Source organism: Callorhinus ursinus, unplaced genomic scaffold, assembly GCF_003265705.2.
Source record: "Callorhinus ursinus isolate GAN/ISIS: 27379988/994484 unplaced genomic scaffold, GSC_fseal_2.0 scaffold14, whole genome shotgun sequence".
NCBI classification, from domain to species: domain Eukaryota; kingdom Metazoa; phylum Chordata; class Mammalia; order Carnivora; family Otariidae; genus Callorhinus; species Callorhinus ursinus.
Window position 1 is genome coordinate 20,894,305 of NW_027397076.1, and position 19,126 is coordinate 20,913,430.

The 19,126-nt window shown below is 33.9% G+C and overlaps 1 protein-coding gene across 1 annotated transcript in view; it reads left to right on the forward strand.

Moving 5' to 3' along the window:
• Window positions 1-19,126, forward strand: part of MGAT4C (MGAT4 family member C) — a 1,003,641-nt gene that overhangs the window by 234,160 nt on the left and 750,355 nt on the right. The window contains exon 5 of the mRNA XM_073900560.1: window positions 17,591-17,805. The gene's annotated coding sequence lies outside the window, so the exon portion shown is untranslated. The remainder of the gene's footprint in view (window positions 1-17,590; window positions 17,806-19,126) is intronic.

Sequence of the window (19,126 nt, forward strand, 5' to 3'; positions counted from 1 at the left end):
AGAGGCACAGAGAACTCCCCTCAAAATCAACAAAAACAGGTCAACACCACAACATATTATACTGAAGCTTGCAAATTACAAAGATTAAGATACAATTCTGAAAGCAGCTTGGGACAAGTGGTCCTGAAACTATAAGGGTAGACACATAAGGCTGGCAGCAGACCTTTCCACAGAGACCTGGCAGGCCAGAAAGGACTGGCATGATATATTCAATGTACTAAATGGAAAAATAAGCAGTCAAGAATACTTTATCCAGCAAGGCTGTCATTCAGAATAGAAGGAGAGATAAAGAGTTTCCAAGACAAACAAAAACTGAAGGAATTTGTGAACACTAAATCAGCCCTGCAAGAAATATTAAAGGGGACCCTTTGAGCAGAAAGAGAGTCCAAAAGTAACACAACCTAGAAAGGAACAATCTACAGGAACAATGACTTTACAGGTAATAAAATGGCACTAAATTCATATCTTTCAATAATTACTCTGAATATAAATGGACTAAATGCTCCAATCAAAAGAGATAGGGTATCAGGATGGATAAAGTAAATAAGACCCATCAATATGCTGCTTATAAGAGACTCATTTTAGACCCAAAGACACCTCCAGATTGAAGGTGGAGGGGGTAGAGAACAACTTATCATGTTAATGGACATCAAAAGAAAGATGGAGCAGCCATACTTATATCAGATAAACTAGATTTTAAACCAAAGATTGTAATAAGAGATGAGGATGCTATATCATTACAAAGGGATCTAGCCAACAAGAAGATCTATCACTTTTAAATATATATGCCCCTAACTTGGAAGCAGCCAAATATATAAATCAATAACAAACTTAAAGAAACTCATTGACAATAATACAATAATAGTAGGGGACATTGACACCTCACTCACAGCAATGGATGGATCATCTAAACAGATCAATAAGGAAACAAGGGCTTTGAATGACACACTGGACCAGATGGTCTTAACAGATATATTCAGAACATTTGATCCAAAAGCAAAAGAATACACATTCTTTTCAAGTTCACATGGAACATTCTCCAGAATAGATCACATACTGGGTCACAAATCAGGACTCAACCTGTACAAAAAGATCGAGATCATAGCATGCACATTTTCAGACCATAATGCTATGAAACTAGAAGTCAACCACAAGAAAAAATTTGCAAGAACCCCACAAATACATGGAGATTAAAGAACATCCTACCAAACATCCTACTAATTTCCTAGTCAACCAGGAAATTAAAGAATTAAAATAATTCATGGAAGCAAATGTAAATAAAAACATGACAGTTCAAAACCTTTTGGGATACAGCAAAGGCAGTCCTAAGAAGGAAGTATTAGTAATACAGGCCTTCCTTAAGAAGCAAGGAAAGTCTCAAATTCACAACCTAACCTTACACCTAAAGGAACTGGAAAAAGAACAGCAAGTAAAGCCTAAATCCAGCAGGAGAAGGGAAATAATAAAGATTAGAGCAGAAAGCAATAATATAGGAAAACAACAACAACAACAGTAGAACAGATTAATGAAACTAAGAACTGGTTCTTCAAAAGAATTAACTAGATTGATAAACCTCTAGCCAGATTTATCAAAAAGAAAGAAAAAAATGAAAAAAAAAATCCAAATAAATAAAATCATGATTGAAAGAGGAGAGATCACAACCAACACCAAAGAAATACAATTGTAAGAGACTATTATGAGCAATTATATGCCAACATATTAGGCAATCTGGAAGAAATGGATAAATTCCTAGAAACCTACAAACTACCAAAACCAAAGCCAGAAGATATAGAAAGCCTGAACAGAGCCATAACCAGCAAAGAAATTGAATCAGTAATCAAAAATCTCCCAACAAACAATAGTCCAGGGCCGGATGGCTTTGCAGGGAAATTCTACCAAACATTTAAAGAAGTATTAATATCTATCCTTCTGAAACTGTTCCCAAAAATAGAAATGGAAGGAAAACTTTGAAACTCATTATATGAGGCCAACATTACCTTGATCCTAAAATTAGACAAGACCCCACTAAAAAGGAAAATTACGGACAAATATCCCTGATGTAAAAATTCTCAACAAGATACTAGCTAATAGGATCCAACAATACATTAAAAGGATTATTCACCATTGATCAAGTAGGATATATTCCTGGACTACAGGGGTGGTTCAACATCTGCAAATCAATCAATGTGACACACCACATTAATAAAAGAAAGGACAAGAACCATATGATCCTCTCAATAGATGCAAGAAAAGCATTTGACAAAATACAGCATATTTTCTTGATAAAAACCATCAACAAAGTAGGGATAGAGGGAACATATCTCAAAATCATAAAGGCTATATATTGAAAACCCACAGCTAATATCACCTTCAATGGAGAAAAGCTGAGAGCTTCCCCCTAAGGTCCGGAACACGACTGGGATGTCTACTCTCACCGCTGTTGTCAACTACATATCCATAGTACTGGAAGTCCTAGTGTCAGCAATCAGACAACAAAAAGAAATAAAAGGCATCCAAATTGGCAAAGAAGAAGTTAAACTTTCACTTTTCTCAGATGACATGATGTAGAAAACCCAAAAGACTCCACCAATAAATTCCTAGAACTGATACAGGAATTCAGCGAATTCGTAGGATACAAAATCATTGCACAGAAATCTGTTGCATTTCTATATACCAATAATGAAGCAGCAGAAAGAAAATCAAGGAATCAATCCCATTTATCTTGCACCAAAAACCGTAAGATATCTAGGAATAACCCTAACCAAAAAGGTGAAAGATCTGTACTCTGAAAACTATAGAACACATACGAAAGAAATTGAGGAAGACACAAAGAAATGGAAAAACATTCCATGCTCATGGACTGGAAGAACAAATATTGTTGAAATGTCTATACTGCCCAATGCAATATACACATTCAATGCAGTTCCTGCCAAAATATCCACCAGCATTTTTCACAGTGTTGGAGCAAATAATTCTGAAATTTGTATGGAACCAGAAAAGACCCTGAATAGCCAAAGTAATTTTGAAAAAGAAAACCGAATCTCAAGACATCACAATTCTGGACTTCAAGCTGTATTACAAAGCTGTAATCATCAAGACAGTATGGTGCTGGCACAAAAACAGACACATTGATCAATGGAACGGAATAGAGAACCCAGAAATGGACCCTCAACTCCATGGGCAACTAACCTTCATCAAAACAGGAAAGAATATCCAATAGAAAAAAGGCAGTCTCTTCAACAAATGGTTTTGGGAAAATTGGACAGCCACTCGTAGAATAAAACTGGACCACTTTCTTACACCATGCACACAAGTAAATTCAAAATAGATGAAAGATCTAAATTTAAGACAGGAATCCATTAACATCCTAGAGAATAACACAGGCTGCAAACTTTTTGACCTTGGCCACAGCAACTTCTTGCTGGCACATCTCCAGAGACAAAGGAAACAAAAGCATTGGTACTTCATCAAGATAAAAAGCTTTTGCACAGCAAAGGAAACAATCAACAAAATCAACAAAACTAAAAGGCAGCCTACATAATGGGAGAAGATATTTGCAAATGACATATCAGATAAAGGGCTAGTATCCAAAATCTATAAAGAACTTATCAAACTCAACACCCAAACAACAAAAAAATCAAGTTAAGAAATGGGCAGAAGACATGAATAGACATTTCTCCAAAGAAGACATACAAATGGCTAATAGACATGAAAAGATTCTCAACATCACTTGGCATCGGGGAAATACAAATCAAACAACAATGAGATATCACTTCACACTGGTCAGAATGGCTAAAATTAACAACTCAAGAAATAATAGATCTTGGCGAAGATGTGGAGAAAGGGGAACCCTCCTACACTGTTGGTGGGAATACAAACTGGTACAGCCACTCTGGAAAACAGTATGGAGGTTCCTCAAAAAGTTAAAAATAGAACTACCTTATGACCTAGCACTGACACTACTAGGTATTTACCCCAAGGATACAAATGTAGTGATTCAAAGGGGCACCTGCACCCCAATGTTTATATCAGCAGCAGTGTCCACAATTGCCAAAATATGGAAAGAGCCCAGATGTCCGTCAATAGATGAATGGATAAAGAAAATGTGATAAACCCACACACAAACAATGGAATATGGAATATTACTCAGCCATCAAAAAGAATGAAATCTTGCAATTTGCAAAGATGGGGATAGAACTAGAGGGTATTATGCTAAGCGAAATAAGTCAGTCAGAGAATGACAAACACCATATGATTTCACTCATATGTAGAATTTAAGAAACAAAACAGATGAACATAGGGGAAGGGAAAGAAAAATAAAATAAGATAAAAATAGAGGCAAACCATAAGAGACTCAACTCTAGGGAACAAACTGAGGATTGCTGGAGGGGAAGCGGGTGCAGGGATGGGATAATTGGGTGAAGGGCATTAAGGGGGGCAATTGATGTAATGAGACTGGGTGTTATATCCCCTATGAATCACTAAACTCTCCCCTGAAACTAATAATATACTATATGTTAATTAACTTGAATTTAAATTTAAAAAAAGCCTAATTGCCATAGTTCCTATTACCATATATATCTGTTTTTTAGCAAAATATTACAACACATTCTCTAAAAGTCAAGATAAAAACAGAGTCTGAAGAGACAAAGGATATATAGAAGAAAATCTACACGAACTTGGGTTCTTTAATGAGTTTTTGGCTATAGCACCAAAGCATAATCCATGGAATAGAATTTGACAAGTTTTTCTTTATTAATATTAAGTGAGACTGTTAAGAGAACAAAAACATAAGCTGTGCACTGGGAAAATATTTGCAAAACAAATGTCTGATAAAGAATTTGTATCCAAAAATTGTAAAAACAAAACAAAACAACTCTTTAAAATCAACAATAAGAAAACAAACAGCTCAATTTAAAGATGGGCATAAGATTTGAACAGACTCTTCAACTAAGAAGATATACTGACGGTGGTCAAGCACATGGGAAGATGCCTAATGTCATTTATTATTAAGAAATTACAAATTAAAAGAGCAATGAGGTACTACTACACACATTATAATGACTAAAATCCAAAAAGCTTACAATGCAAATTACTGGTGAAGATATAAGCAACAGAACTTTCATTCATTGCTGGTAGGAATGCAAATGATACAGACACTTTGGAAGACCATTCTACAGTTTCTGACAAAGCTAAACATAATCTTATTATATGATCCAGCAATTGTACTTCTAGGTGTTTACTCAACTGATTTGAAAAATTATGTACCTATGAAAACTAGCATGTGAATCTTTATAGAAATTTTATTTTATAATTTTATGTAAGTTTTATATAAGCTTTATTTTATAATTTTATAATTATTTTATAATTAATACAAAATAGAAGCAAGCAGTATGTCCTTCAAAGCTATTGAATTAAAAGCAAACTATGGGTGCATCAATACAGTGGACTGATATTCAGTGGTAGAAAGGAATGAGCTGCTGTCAAAATATGAAAAGACATTGGGAATCATAAATACATATTGCTAAATGAAAGATGTCAGTATGAAAAGGATATATGTATGATTCTGACAAAGGCAAAATTATAAACTGTGGAAATATCCATGGTTTCTTGGATTTCAGGGGGAAGGAGAGGTGAAGTGGGATTTTTTTTTTTTTTAAGGACCATGAAGCTATTTATATTTCCTTAATGGTAAATACATGTCACTATACATTTGCTAAAACACATAGAAATTTACAGTACATAATAAACCCTAATATATGCAAACATATTTTTTTTGGAGGTCAGATATCCCAGGCTAGAATGTGAAAAGGATGAACAATCTAACTCTATTGCAAATGCATGAAACAATCTCACTGAAAGAGGGGAGGAGGAAAAAGCTGCTGACCTAATTAACTTTGGAGATGATTAGAGTCTGTACATGAGCACTGTACTTTTGATGATAAATTTGTTTCCATTGGGTATACATATTAACAACTCTGATACCACTGTACATGTATAATGGATTGAAACAATTAAATCAATGGATGGCTGATGGTAGGTATCAGGATTATTGTGATTGGAGTTGGAGTTGACAGATAAGCAAAGATCTGCTTACTTGGACCAGATGGGAGGGGGGTAGAATAAGCCATGTGATAATGGAATGTAGTAGAAGGAATCCATATAAACTCATCTGTAGCTTAGTGTGGACACAGATTTTTACATATAGAAATATTTATAGCTATGTGTATGCACCTGGGTTAGTATACACATATACATTTCCTTGCTCTGTTAGTTAAGAGGGCTAAGAAGCAAAAATTTCTCAGTAACAATACCTTTAGCACCCAGATACTGCTTTTTAAAGACAACCCTGAGATCTCACAACCCTGAGATCATGACCTGAGCTGAAATCAAGAGTTGGATATTTAACCGACTGAGGTACCCAGGTGCCCCAGTAAGATTTTAAAAATAGAGAAATTAGTTGAGGTGGTATATGGGAACTCTGTAAAATTGTTAGTTTTCTATATTCTAAAAAACTATTCTAAAATATAAAGTTCATTTGGGAAAAAAAAGCAGTCTCCCATCTCTTTAATAACATTATAAAAACAATTTTGTAGTTTTAATACTATGGTTTTTTTTTTTTGCTCTCATTATTGACAAATTAAGCAATATGCAGATGCTATAGATTTCTGGAAGGTGGCTTTTGAATGTGGGTTACCTTTCCAATTTTCTTATTATGGCTATAATTGGTTGTCTATTTAATTATTTTTGGATCAAGTATTTATTCTTTGAGAGGACATTATTAATTAGAATGTTTGAGAAATTTTCAACTAATGATAGGTTTGGTGTATTTGACCAGTAAAACTGAATTTGAAATGGTTGGGATAATAATTAAAATTTCCTATAAGCATAGTAAATCATTTAGAATGATGACTTGGTAGAGTATTCATAATTAAAATGCATATTACTAAAGGACTGGTGGTTCCTATAGCCTAATTAGAGACCATCAACTTCTTGTTTGATAATCATTCTTTTTCTTTTTATCATACCTTTTAAAATTGACTTGGTGATTCCAGATTTGGTATATTTCATTAAACCAACTATGTGCTTCATAGTAGACAAGGTGCAAACTGCAAAATGTTCTCTAGGGTTACTGGCATATCTACTTGTACAGCTTCTTAGAAATTAGCTTTTCACATTTGGGAACTTCTGGATGATTTTCTAAAGGTCTTTTTATGTTGTTCATAGCCTGTTGAATTGGGAAATATGCTAGAGACTAGATGCATTTTAATAGTTTCTAAGCCTATTGCGTGTTTTGCATGGCTATTTTTCAGAGATTGAGACTTTTCCTAATATACAATGCTTTCTTCACTCCACTGGTGAAGAATAGGTTTAACCTTGCTCTTTTACAGTAGAATATAACCTGCTATCATTATGAAGCAATTTTATTTTCTTATCAAGTTTGCTGCTCCACAATATTATTTAGTGACTACCAATCCCTGTTTTGAATTCTTAATTGCACTTGTTTATAACTCTTTAGTGTTATAGCATGTTTTGCCTTGTGTGCAGTTTTCTGCCTGTTTGATTGATTTTAAGCTTTCCTGTTGAATTGTTTCTAAGATCTTATAGGAATGGTTAGTATTTTTTTTCATTATTTGATCACTTGGAGTGACTTGCACTGTGATTTAACATAATTATTAAAATTTTTGTGTGGCTGGATAATACTATGTAATTGATATTTTTAGGCTTTTTCCATAGATGAAGGCATAGTATGGTTTGATGAAATCAATACACACTAAAAATGTTGGTTATAGATTTTCTGTCATTGACTTTGGGGAACACACCAAACAAGGGAATAAAGGAAAAAGGGTTGAAGTACATGACTGATAAATGTTTTTTTTCCCACAAATTTAAATATATATGATTTTAAAACATCCCCAAAGGAAATATTTACGTGTCTTGTATTTTACTGGAGCCAAAAGACATTCAAAAAAAAATTAGAAAATACTATGAAATGGTTGTCCAGAAACTGCACTCAGTAATTTGGTGATAGGGGAGATTATATTATATTGTTTTCATGATAATTACACTCAGCTTTCTTACCAATCTAAGAGAAGATCCAATAACGTTAGCTCTTGGTGTATAATTTTAACATTTTTCCCCATTCTCAATAATGAACTAAAACCTCTACCTATTCCTAAGAATTCCTTCCCTGCATAATCACATGAAATTATTCCAAGGGTGTTTTTGGCCTTGAGCATGGCCTTGACATTCTTTTATTTGAAAATGCATTTCTTTGTCAACATGGAGTGCATAGCTTTTTCTTATACATCTGTAATTTTTTAAGTTTGAAAATTGGCTCAAGTATTTTTGATCCATGAAAGAACATGTATTATAAAATATTAAAATTTTAAGGTTTATGGGCACCTGGGTGGCTCAGATGGTTAAGCATCTGCCTTCGGCTCAGGTCATGATCCCAGAGTCCTGGGATCGAGTCCCGCATCGGGCTCCCTGCTCCTTGGGAGCCTGCTTCTCCCTCTGCTTCTCTCTCTCTCTCTCCCTCTTCTCTCGTGAATAAATAAATAAATAAAATCTTTAAAAAAAAATTTTTAAGGTTTACACTAGAATGTTTAGTGTTTGAACAACAAATTTGAAAACAAATTAGTTGCTATAATTGTCACTTTAGGGTTAAAAATATTGTTTACTTTAATGCCCCTCATACCTGACTTAAAACCATACATCTAACATAAGCCTTATTGATATATAAACTCTTTAAACTATTTTATTTCTATCCAGAAATGTATCAAAACTTTCATAGATGACATACAGAGCAGATAGCAATTCTGAAAGCCAGAAGCAATCAGATCATTTGGATTGGAAATTTGTTGCCACTATTATATGTATATGAAATAAATATATATATTTATTTCAATTGAGGAAGTATATTGTTTATTTTTTATGCAGTGTTTTAATAGTTGGTATATCTGTAAAAGGAGTATTATTCTGGCAATGAAGTTCAAGTGATCTCTTAAATTATGTTTATCTAGTTCATAAACTATTAACATTAGTTAGAAAATCCTTTAAATAGTTTAAGAATTTTTTAAAATAATCCATTCTGGCAAAACAGTTTATTGTTTATAATACAATCAAACTCTTGAATCATAGATGTCAGTGCTATGGATTAGTATTAAATTTTTCTCAAGTCATTTATAAGTACTTTATCTTCATGGAAATCAGTAATAATTCATAAATAGATAACTAGGCTGAGGCTCTTTAGCATTTGAATATAGAGAATAAATAAGAAACTCATTTAATTTTGGAAAAGCAAAATATAGTTTGCTAATCCTTTTGAATTGTTTTCAAAATCAGGGTTCGCATGTTTAAAGACATTTAAAGAGAGCTCCCATATATTTTACCTTAAGCTGCTTGTGAGTGAGGTGTCTATCATTGGATTTATTGATGGAGTGTTTTGAGTATTAATATTTCAGATTTTTGAATATACCAGATACTTGTGTTTCCGCTCTTTAGTCAAAGTTGCAACGTATAACATGAAATGCTGCACATTTTAAATGTAATTATCAAGATCTTTTATCTTGGGATGCCTCAGTGGCTCAGTCAGTTAAGCGTCTGCCTTTAGCTCAGGTCACGATCCCAGGGTCCTAGAATCGAGTCCCGCATCGGGCTCCCTGCTCAGTGGGGAGCCCGCTTCTCCCTTTCTCTCTGCCTGCTGCTCTGCCTACTTGTGCTCTCTCTATGTCAAATAGTAAATAAAATCTTAAAAAAAAAAGAATACTTTACCTTGAGTAGAGCAAACAAAAAACTAACTTTTTATTTGGTAAAATTACTTTGAATTTACCAAAAACGATTAAAAATTTGTTTTAAGGAAATAACTGAATGCAATTTCTTTGATATAGATTTTGATTTATAATAATATGAATTCTAAGGCTTATCATGGACTCTATTTTTAATTTTTTAAATTTTATTTATTTGAGAGATCAACTGGTCTCCAGAACTTTCTCATATTGCAAAACTAAATATCCTCTTTTTCACTTTCTGTAAATATATGTGTGTACACATGTATAGTATATATACTGTACATATGTACATATACTCTTCATGTGCATATGGGGAATTATATATATATTTAGAGAAGGAGATTTATATATATATAAAATCCTGATATGTATATGTGTATTTTATATGTGTGTGTATATGTACATATTAAAAAGAAAGATTAGAGGAAAGGATATTTCCTTAAGGTGTTAACAATGATGAAATTTATGCATTTTATTCTTTTTAACCCTTGTATTCACTTTTTTCTACAATGAATGTATAACCTTTTTGTTAAAAGAAGCAATAAAACTTATATTTAGACATTTGCATTCTTAACCAAAGAAACAATGTTTTTATTCCATTATTTTATGATGAAATGGTAATAAATAAAAAGAACAGATATCCTATAACTCAAAAACAAGATTCACAGTTTTTCAGATCATTTACTATGCAATACAGAAAACAGCATATATGTTAGATGCTTTGATTTTAAAACAACTTACCTTACACTTGGAAAACTGTTTAGAATTTTTCACCTCTGATTTTTTTCATCAGAGGTCAGTAATGATTTAATATTTACTTTTGGATTTTTTTTTTACTGTGGTAAAATATATAACATAAAATTTATCATTTTAACCATTTTTAAGTATTAACAGTTCAGCCATACTGTGTAATCATCACCACTATTCACATCTACAACTTTTTTTCATCTTCCCAAACTGAAACCAGTAGAAAATAGCTCCTCATTCTTTCTCTCCCCAGTTCCTGACAATCACCACTCTATTTTCTGTCTCTGTGAATTTGACTAATTTAAGTATAAGTACAATCATACAGAATTTGTCTTTTTGTGCCCAGCTTATTTTACTCAGCATAATGTCTTCAAGATTCATCCATATTGTAGTATGTGTCAGAATTCCCTTCCCTGTAAGACTGAATAATATCCCATTGCATATATATTCCGTATTTTGTTTATACAGTCATCCTTAGATGGGAACTTGGGTTGCTTCCACCTTTGAGCTATTGTGAATAATGCTGCTATGAATATGGGTCCATGCATATCTATTTGAGTCCCTTTCAATTCATCTGGGTATATACCCAAAAGTGAAATTACTAGATCAGATAGTAATTCTACTTGTAATTTTTTGAGGATCTGCCATATTGTTTTTCATAGCAGCTTCAGCATTTTATGTTCCTACTAATAGTGCACTAGAGTTTGAATTTCTCCACATCCTTACCAACACTTTTTTTTTTTTAAGATTTTATTTATTCATTTGTCAGAGAGAGAGATGGAGAGAGGGAGAAGCAGGCTCCCCACTGAGCAGGGAGCCCAATGTGAGACTCAATCTCCAGATCCTGGGATCATGACCCAAGCCAAAGGCGGATGCTTAATCGACTAAGCCACCCAGGCGCCCCCCAACACTTGTTATTTTTTGTTTTTCTGATGATAGCCCATCCTAATGAGGGGTATCTCATTTGGTTTTGATTTGCATTTCTCTAATGATTAGTGATATTGAACATCTTTTCATATGCTTATGGACTATTTGTATATTTTCTTTAGAGAAATGTTTACTTAAGGCCTTTGCCTATTTTTTTAAATTGTGTTGTTTGGGGCTTTTTTGGTGTTGAGTTCTAGGAGTTCTTAAAATGTTTTAATTATTAATCCCTTATCTGATATATGATTTTCAAATATTTTCTACCATTCTGTGAATTGCCTTTTGATTCTGTGGATTGTGTTGTTTGCTCAGAATTTTTAAATTTGATGTCGTCCAGAAGTTCCAGCTGTCATATCCAAGAAATCATTGCCTAGTGCAATATCATGAAGCTTCCCTCTATGTTCTTCTTAGAGTTTTACAGTTGTATGTTTTACATTTAAGTGTCTGATCCATTTTGAGTGAATTCCTATATATAGTGTAAGTGTTCAACTTCATTCTTTTGCATGTGGACATGTAGTTCTCCCAGCACCATCTGTTAAAAAGACTATCCTTTCCCTTGAATGATCTACCATTGTTTAAAATCATTTCAATAAGGGGCACCTGGGTGGCACAGTCTGTTAAGCGCCTGACTCTTGGTTTCAGGCTTAGGTCATGATCTGCTTGGGATTCTCTCTCTCCCTCTACCCCTCTCGCTCATGCTTGCTGTCTCTCTAAAATAAATAAATCTTGAAGAAAACAGTTGACCATATATGTAATTTATATAAATATATGTAATTTTTTTACTATATGTGCTCTTCTCTTCTATATGTCTGTCTTTATGCCAGTACCATACTGTGGCTTTGTGGTCAGTTTTGAAATCAGGAAGATGAGATCTCTGATTTTGATTTCCGTTTTAAGATTGTTTTGGCTACTCAAGGTCCTTTGAGTTTCAGTATGAATTTTAGAATGGATTTTTCTATATCTGCCAAAAATGCCTTTGGGATTTTGATAGGGATTGTACAGAATCTTCAGATAACATTGAGTGGTATTGTCATCTTAACAATATTAAGTATTCCAATCGATGTACATAGGATGTCTTTCCATTGATTTGTGTCCTCTTTAATTTTTTTTTTTTAGTAATGTTTTATAGTTTTTAGTGTGCAAGTCTTTCACTTCATTGGCTAAGTTTATTCCTAAGTTAAGTATTTATCATATGTTTTTAATGTAAGTCTCTATTTCTTCTCAATGCTGTCAGTTTAGAAAGATATTCTATGTAAGTTGCTTTTTATTAAACTCATAAATATTTCCTTATGTCTCTTTTATTTATAAGCAAGATGCCATGTCAATGTTTATTTTATTCTTAACTTCATCATGTTGCAACTATCGCCCATGTTGTAATGTTGGTCATCCTAATAATTCTTAAGGATAAATAAGTTATTAAAATTTAAAAATGTGTGAATGTTGAGCTGATTTTTAATAAAATAAACCACATTTTTGGACTGCTATAGCTTAACATCAAACTAAGAGAAAATAAATTATTTTATAAATCATATACAGTGACAAAGGAAGTAAATCTCCATTCTGATTATTGCTATTAAAAATACATTTTGAATGATAAAAATAATTTTGCTATACATTCAGATTTTTAACATTAAAATTAAGTTGTAACTTGGGAAAAATAGTTTTTTACAATAAAGCTTGCAGAGAACCATGAGTTTAACAACAACATAATTAAAAAGCCAATTTCTGTGTAGACCTATATCACAACTATGTAATGAAAATCAAACGCAACACTTTCCCACAACTTAGTTTTTGCGTCATTAATTAAAGAGAATAAGAAAATGAGTTGTTGGAGAGTTTTTTAGTATATTTCTCCAAAAGTTGGTAAGATGGTTTCAAGGTCTTTTTTTTTTTTTTTTTTTTTTTTTTTTAAAGATAGTAAGGGTCTCTTAACTATAGAGAACAAACTGATGGTTACCAGAAGGAGGTGGTTGGGAGGATGGGTGAAATAGGTGGTGGGGATTAAGGAGTGCACTTACTGTGATGAGCACTGGGTGACGTGTGGAAGTGTTGAACCACTATATTGTACAGCTGAAACTGATATCACACTGTATGCTAACTGAAATTTAAATGGAAACTTAAAAAAAAGATAGGGATTAGAAAGGAGAAGAGGGGAGAAATGAAGCAAGCAACAGGTCAGAAAGCAGCAAAAGGAATAGAAAAATATAGAAGAGTGAATGAAGAGGAGAATAAAAAATAGGAAGAAAAACAGTAAAAGTGAGAAGTGGAAAATACAAATGAAAATATCAGGAAAAAAATGACGACAAGAGAATTGAGATGGACAGTATTCGCCACAAACTTAAAATATATAAATCTACATAAATGTATGGAAAGTGAAAAGCAAGCATAAATTGTTAAGGAAGGAAGGGAGAGAGGGAGGGAGAAAGAAAAGGAGAGAGTCCAGGAGAGGAGAGGGGAGCAGTGGGAAGGGAAGGGGAGAGGAATTTCCAAAAGGGAATATATATTTTACAGGAAAATTGACTTTATTGAGATGGTCACCAAATCATCACATAAGAGACAAAGCTTACCTCAAAGAACAAAATTAACACTGTGAAGGAATTAGAATGGCTTCAAAGAGAAAATCATATTTAACAAAAATATTCCATATTTAGGAAATCCATAGGAAGGAGATGTAGATAGTTCTAGTAAAAAAATTCTAGGTAAAAGGGGCAGCATGTGTAGAGGTTTTAGAAGTAAAATCCAACAATGTGGTTAGTCTTTTTTATTTTTATTTTTTATTTATTTTTATTTTTTTAAAGATTTTATTTATTTATTCATGAGAGACAGAGGAGGAGAGAGAGAGAGGGAGAAGCAGAGGGAGCAGCAGGCTCCCGAGGAGCAGGGAGCACTATGCGGGACTCGATCCCAGGACCCTGGAATCATGACCTGAGCCGAAGGCAGACGCTTAACCATCTGAGCCACCCAGGCGCCCGTGGTTAGTCTTTTATATACTTAAGGTTTCAGTCTGGTTAGCACTGCAGTCAGATCTTGTTAGAGGAGGTCATCAAGAGGATGTGACCTCAGACCCATGAGTGGACCTGAGCAGCCCTTCTTCTGATTTTGGAATGTATGTTATGCACACCATTTCCACAGTGGGAGCTGTTTTCAAAGACAGCCTTCAGAGACTGCTCAACCCAGTTAAAGCCTATATATTAACTTTTAAGCTTAGGGAAGGTGTGGAGATCTACTCATTTTGCAGCCACCCAAGACAAGCCTCCCATATAAGTTTGCTTGCTTATTAAACCTGCCAACCTACCCATCTGGAGTGGCCTGCTTCTTCTGTCTCTCCATCTCCTTTGCCTATGGGGACCAGTTTCAGACTTCATCCCGGATGTTCCCAAGGTTTCAAACCAACACTTGCAGATCATTTTAAAGATTTGCACATTATTCTTCAGGTGATAATGAGTACATAAATTGTCACAAGCAGGAGAATGATGTAAGTATGCATACTTTAGATAGAATTGGCAGCTATATAAGAGGTTTTGATGTAGTAAATCACTTGAAACAGGGAAATGAAATAAAAGGTTCTTGCCATTATGTAGGTAAGAGATGGTGAAAGCTAGAAATAATACCATGGAAGCTAGAAATAACAAAAGATTTTAAAGAAGGTAGAATTAATAGATAATGATCTATTAGAAGATCTATTAGAAGAAGATTAATAGAGAATGATCTGGATATTAGAAGTAAAGTAAGAAGGCATAAATAGTATGACTGCTAAGTGTCTGGCTTGGCAAACTAGGTATGTGGTGATGCTTTTTACTTGACTAGTGTGACATGAGGAGTGATCTTTCTGAAATGCAAATATGATTATTTCTCACCCTGATTTAAGAGCCCTCAATGACTCTATTCAAAGATAAAGTCCAAACTCCTTTATATAGCATGAATGACTCATTATCTCTCTGGACACATCTTTTTTTTATGCCCTTCATACCTCACTCTACACTTCAGCTATACTGAATTACTCTCACTTATCCAAATGTAATATGCATATTTCCCCTGGGGGCTTTGTTCCCAGTGCCTGGAAATATTCCTTATCCTTTTAACCAGGCTCTACTTAGCCTTTTCTTAACTGTTACTTCCTATAAGAAACAAGTCCTAATACCCCAAGAATACTTTAGGTATCTCTCATATATAGTTGCGTATGGTCCTGAATTTATCTTCAATATAGTGTTAATAAAATCGGCAGTTTCTAAGTGGAGATTTACATCTGAAATTCTTAAAGTATGTGCTTTGTTCACTACTGTAATTATTTATTATATTAACTGAGCTGCTCAATGCACATTTGTGCAAAGCAGTTGGATATTGATTCAATTGTCAGCTATTAGATATATTAACTTTTATCATTTTTCGTTTGCTTTATGTATCTTTAGCCACCATGGTCATTATAAAAATGGTAATTGAGAGGGGCGCCTGGTTAAGCGACTGCCTTCGGCTCAGGTCATGGTCCTGGAGTTCCGGGATCGGGTCCCGCGTTGGGCTCCCTGCTCAGCGGGGAGTCTGCTTCTCCCTCTGACCCTCCCTCCTCTCATGTGCTCTCTCTCTCTCTCATTCTCTCTCTCAAATAAATAAATAAAATATTTTAAAAAAATGGCAACTGAGAGTGATAAATAGCTTTCCTCCTTCCCTTTCTTCCTTCCTTCCTTTCTTTTTCTTTCATGGTCTTTGAAAATCTGTTAGATAACTATAATTCCCAACTAGGATACTGAAGCTACTTCTTTTGGACTCTTTTGTGTTTTTTTCCCCAGTGACAGCTACAGTGTTACCACTTCTGAAGAGGGAGAGAAGCTGGAGCATTTATTTGTTCCAGTGTTTCCTTATGCCTCTCCTATTTCTTCTTCTCTCCACCCCCTGAATAAAGTGATCAGCTGCAGGATGGATGGAGGGAAAATGGAAAATTTGATTTACTTTTTCTTTTGGCTCTCAAGTCATCACATCAGATCATCTTTGCTTCCCTCACAATGTATACACCTAATTTTTGTCTTGGGGGCAACAATTTGTTTACACAAGAAATAACTGGACACAGAGCATTACAGAATGTCATGAGGAGAGTTATGGAAGGAAATACTGGGATTTTTTTTAAAACAGCATTTTAAAAAAAGGTACATGAGCTTATGGATTATGAGGGTCTTAATTGTCCTTTCTGATAATGTAAAAGTTGTTTTATATAGAAAATCCAAGTAACAAAATGGAGCTGAAAATTTGATGACCCTCTGTGTTTTGTGTATTGCCAGCGCACCAAGTAAAGTGTACCTTCTAAAGTTCAGAACATTATTAAAATTCTGAAAGAACTATCTAATTCAGAAAAAAATATTATATTGCAACACATCATTCAACTGAAACAGAATTCAAAAATGGCTTGTTTTTATTTAGAAGGAGAATAATTTATGAAACATGGTTTAATTTGGAATATCTTATTTTCTTTAGGAGGATATTCAAAGAGTAAAATTTACTTCTGTGATCACATATTAGGATTCTGTATCCCCTTTTCTATTTGTATATAACTTCTGAATTTTAACTTATATTGAAAAAGATGCATTTCTTCGTGGGACCACATTAAAAGAAATGATTGTTAATAAAAAATAATATTATTCATATTACGGTACTGGAATTTAAAACAAAACCTTCTACATATAATACAGTGAAGTAAAATGGCTTTAGGACCTACAGAAGACATGTTCTATACATAAATGATCTTTAAAACTGCAAAAGGGATATGATTTAATATGTTAGCTGAAAACTTTAAATGTTTCTCTCAGATAGAAGTGTATATAGCAGGATAGTATGGATTCTAGACCGTAGTTTGAAGGAAGGCAATAGTGAAAATGAATTTCATGCCAGTAGACACTTAAAAACTAGATTTAGCAGCAGTCACATTAGCTTAGATAATGGGAGAATTTTTCTTCATTGAAAATGCTCTGTGTCGCTTAAGAAGAACTTACTGAGGCAGCCTGCCATCTAGCTTTTTCACAGAAAAACAGGCTTACAGACTGCAGATGAGAGAGTCTGGAGCAGAGACAATTTTAACTTAGCCATTCCTAATTTATCTCAAGCATTTTCAATTCATCTTCACTGCTCTATGCACACAGGAACACCAGATTGCCATCCCTGGGGAACAGAATGCAACCAGGGATCTGGAGAGCTGTCACATTCCAAGAAATATTTAAATTGTGCTGATTTTCTTCTGGAGAACTGAGCCCAGGGAATGAAACTCTCCATCAAGTCATAGCTTTGCGGGCAATAGATCAGAGGATATTGCCAGTTTTCTAATGGATTATTGTTATCGGGCAGGTTTTCTCTGAAGGTACGTATTTTCTCAATTCATTACCCTCTCCTATTTATCAGGTAATGATCTAATAAGCTGGAGATCCAAACCGGTAAAAAAGAGAAAGATGTTAAGTAGTCAGTATTGACTAAAGAATGACACTTTATTGCTGCTTGTTTATAGGTGAATAATCCGACTCCTTTAGTGAAGATTAGTAGGATATAGTTTGAATTGCATTGTCAGCAAAAACAGGCAAAACCAAAACAAAACCGTGCTGCAGGCTGCATTATCATAAGTTCATATTAATTCTCTTGAGGATTTTTTTGTAGCTGCAGCGTATAATGAAGGGAAATACATACTTTGGAAACTCAGTTAACCTTATATATCTTAAAAAAATATTTTTACATGATCATGATGTTTCCTCATTATATTCTCAAACTTTATCTCAAATGCTGCTGTTAATTTTGGTGCCATTGATATTTACGGTATATAAATATATGAATGATAAAAGTATTCAATTTAAAGAAACTCCAGTGGGAGTCTTCATAAGAATATTATATCGATGTACTTTTCTGGCTTGATAGGTCTTTATTTTTAAGTTTGAAAGAATCTTCCTAAAATTAATTGCCACATTTTTAGTAAAACATGCTTACCATAAAAATTTGTTATTCAACTTTGTTCTGTGAAGTGAACAACCCCAATATATTTATGAAGTACACAAAACTGTTTAGCAAAGTAAAATGTGAAAAGCTGGCAAACTTCTGAATATTAACTGAATTAATAAAAATGGAAAAAACCTTATCCTACCCTGAAATCTAGCTTATTATACCTATGATATATTAGAACAGGAAGAGGGGTTACTACTGTGCCTGTTTCCTAAAAGTTAAAGGTATGTGTGTAGGGGGGTGTTTTGTGTCAGCAAGTGAGTAGGAGTGTAGGATAGAAAGCAAGCACATAGTAATCACAGAGAGTTTATGAAAACTGAAGAAATATTTTAAAATATGATATTAGGGCTCTTGATGTTTTTAAGTGTTTTGTTATTGTGTGAATAGGCTCAGTGAACCCTACCATGGTATTGATATTCTTCCATGTTAAAAATGACTATTAGAATAGGTAGAATAGCAGGTGTGTTTGACCCGGAGCGGGTATACCTGCTGCTGTATTTGGACTGGAACACAGAGTTTGTGGACCCATCAGTGGGTTAATCACAGGCTCGGGAGAGGAAATGGTGGCTCAGCTTCACGAAAGCACTTGTTAAATGTGTTCTCATTTCTTTTGAGCATTTGAGAGACTATTAGAAGAATGAAGGAGAGGGAGAAGAAGGATTGAGTCACCCAAATAGTTACTCGGAGTTTATTTT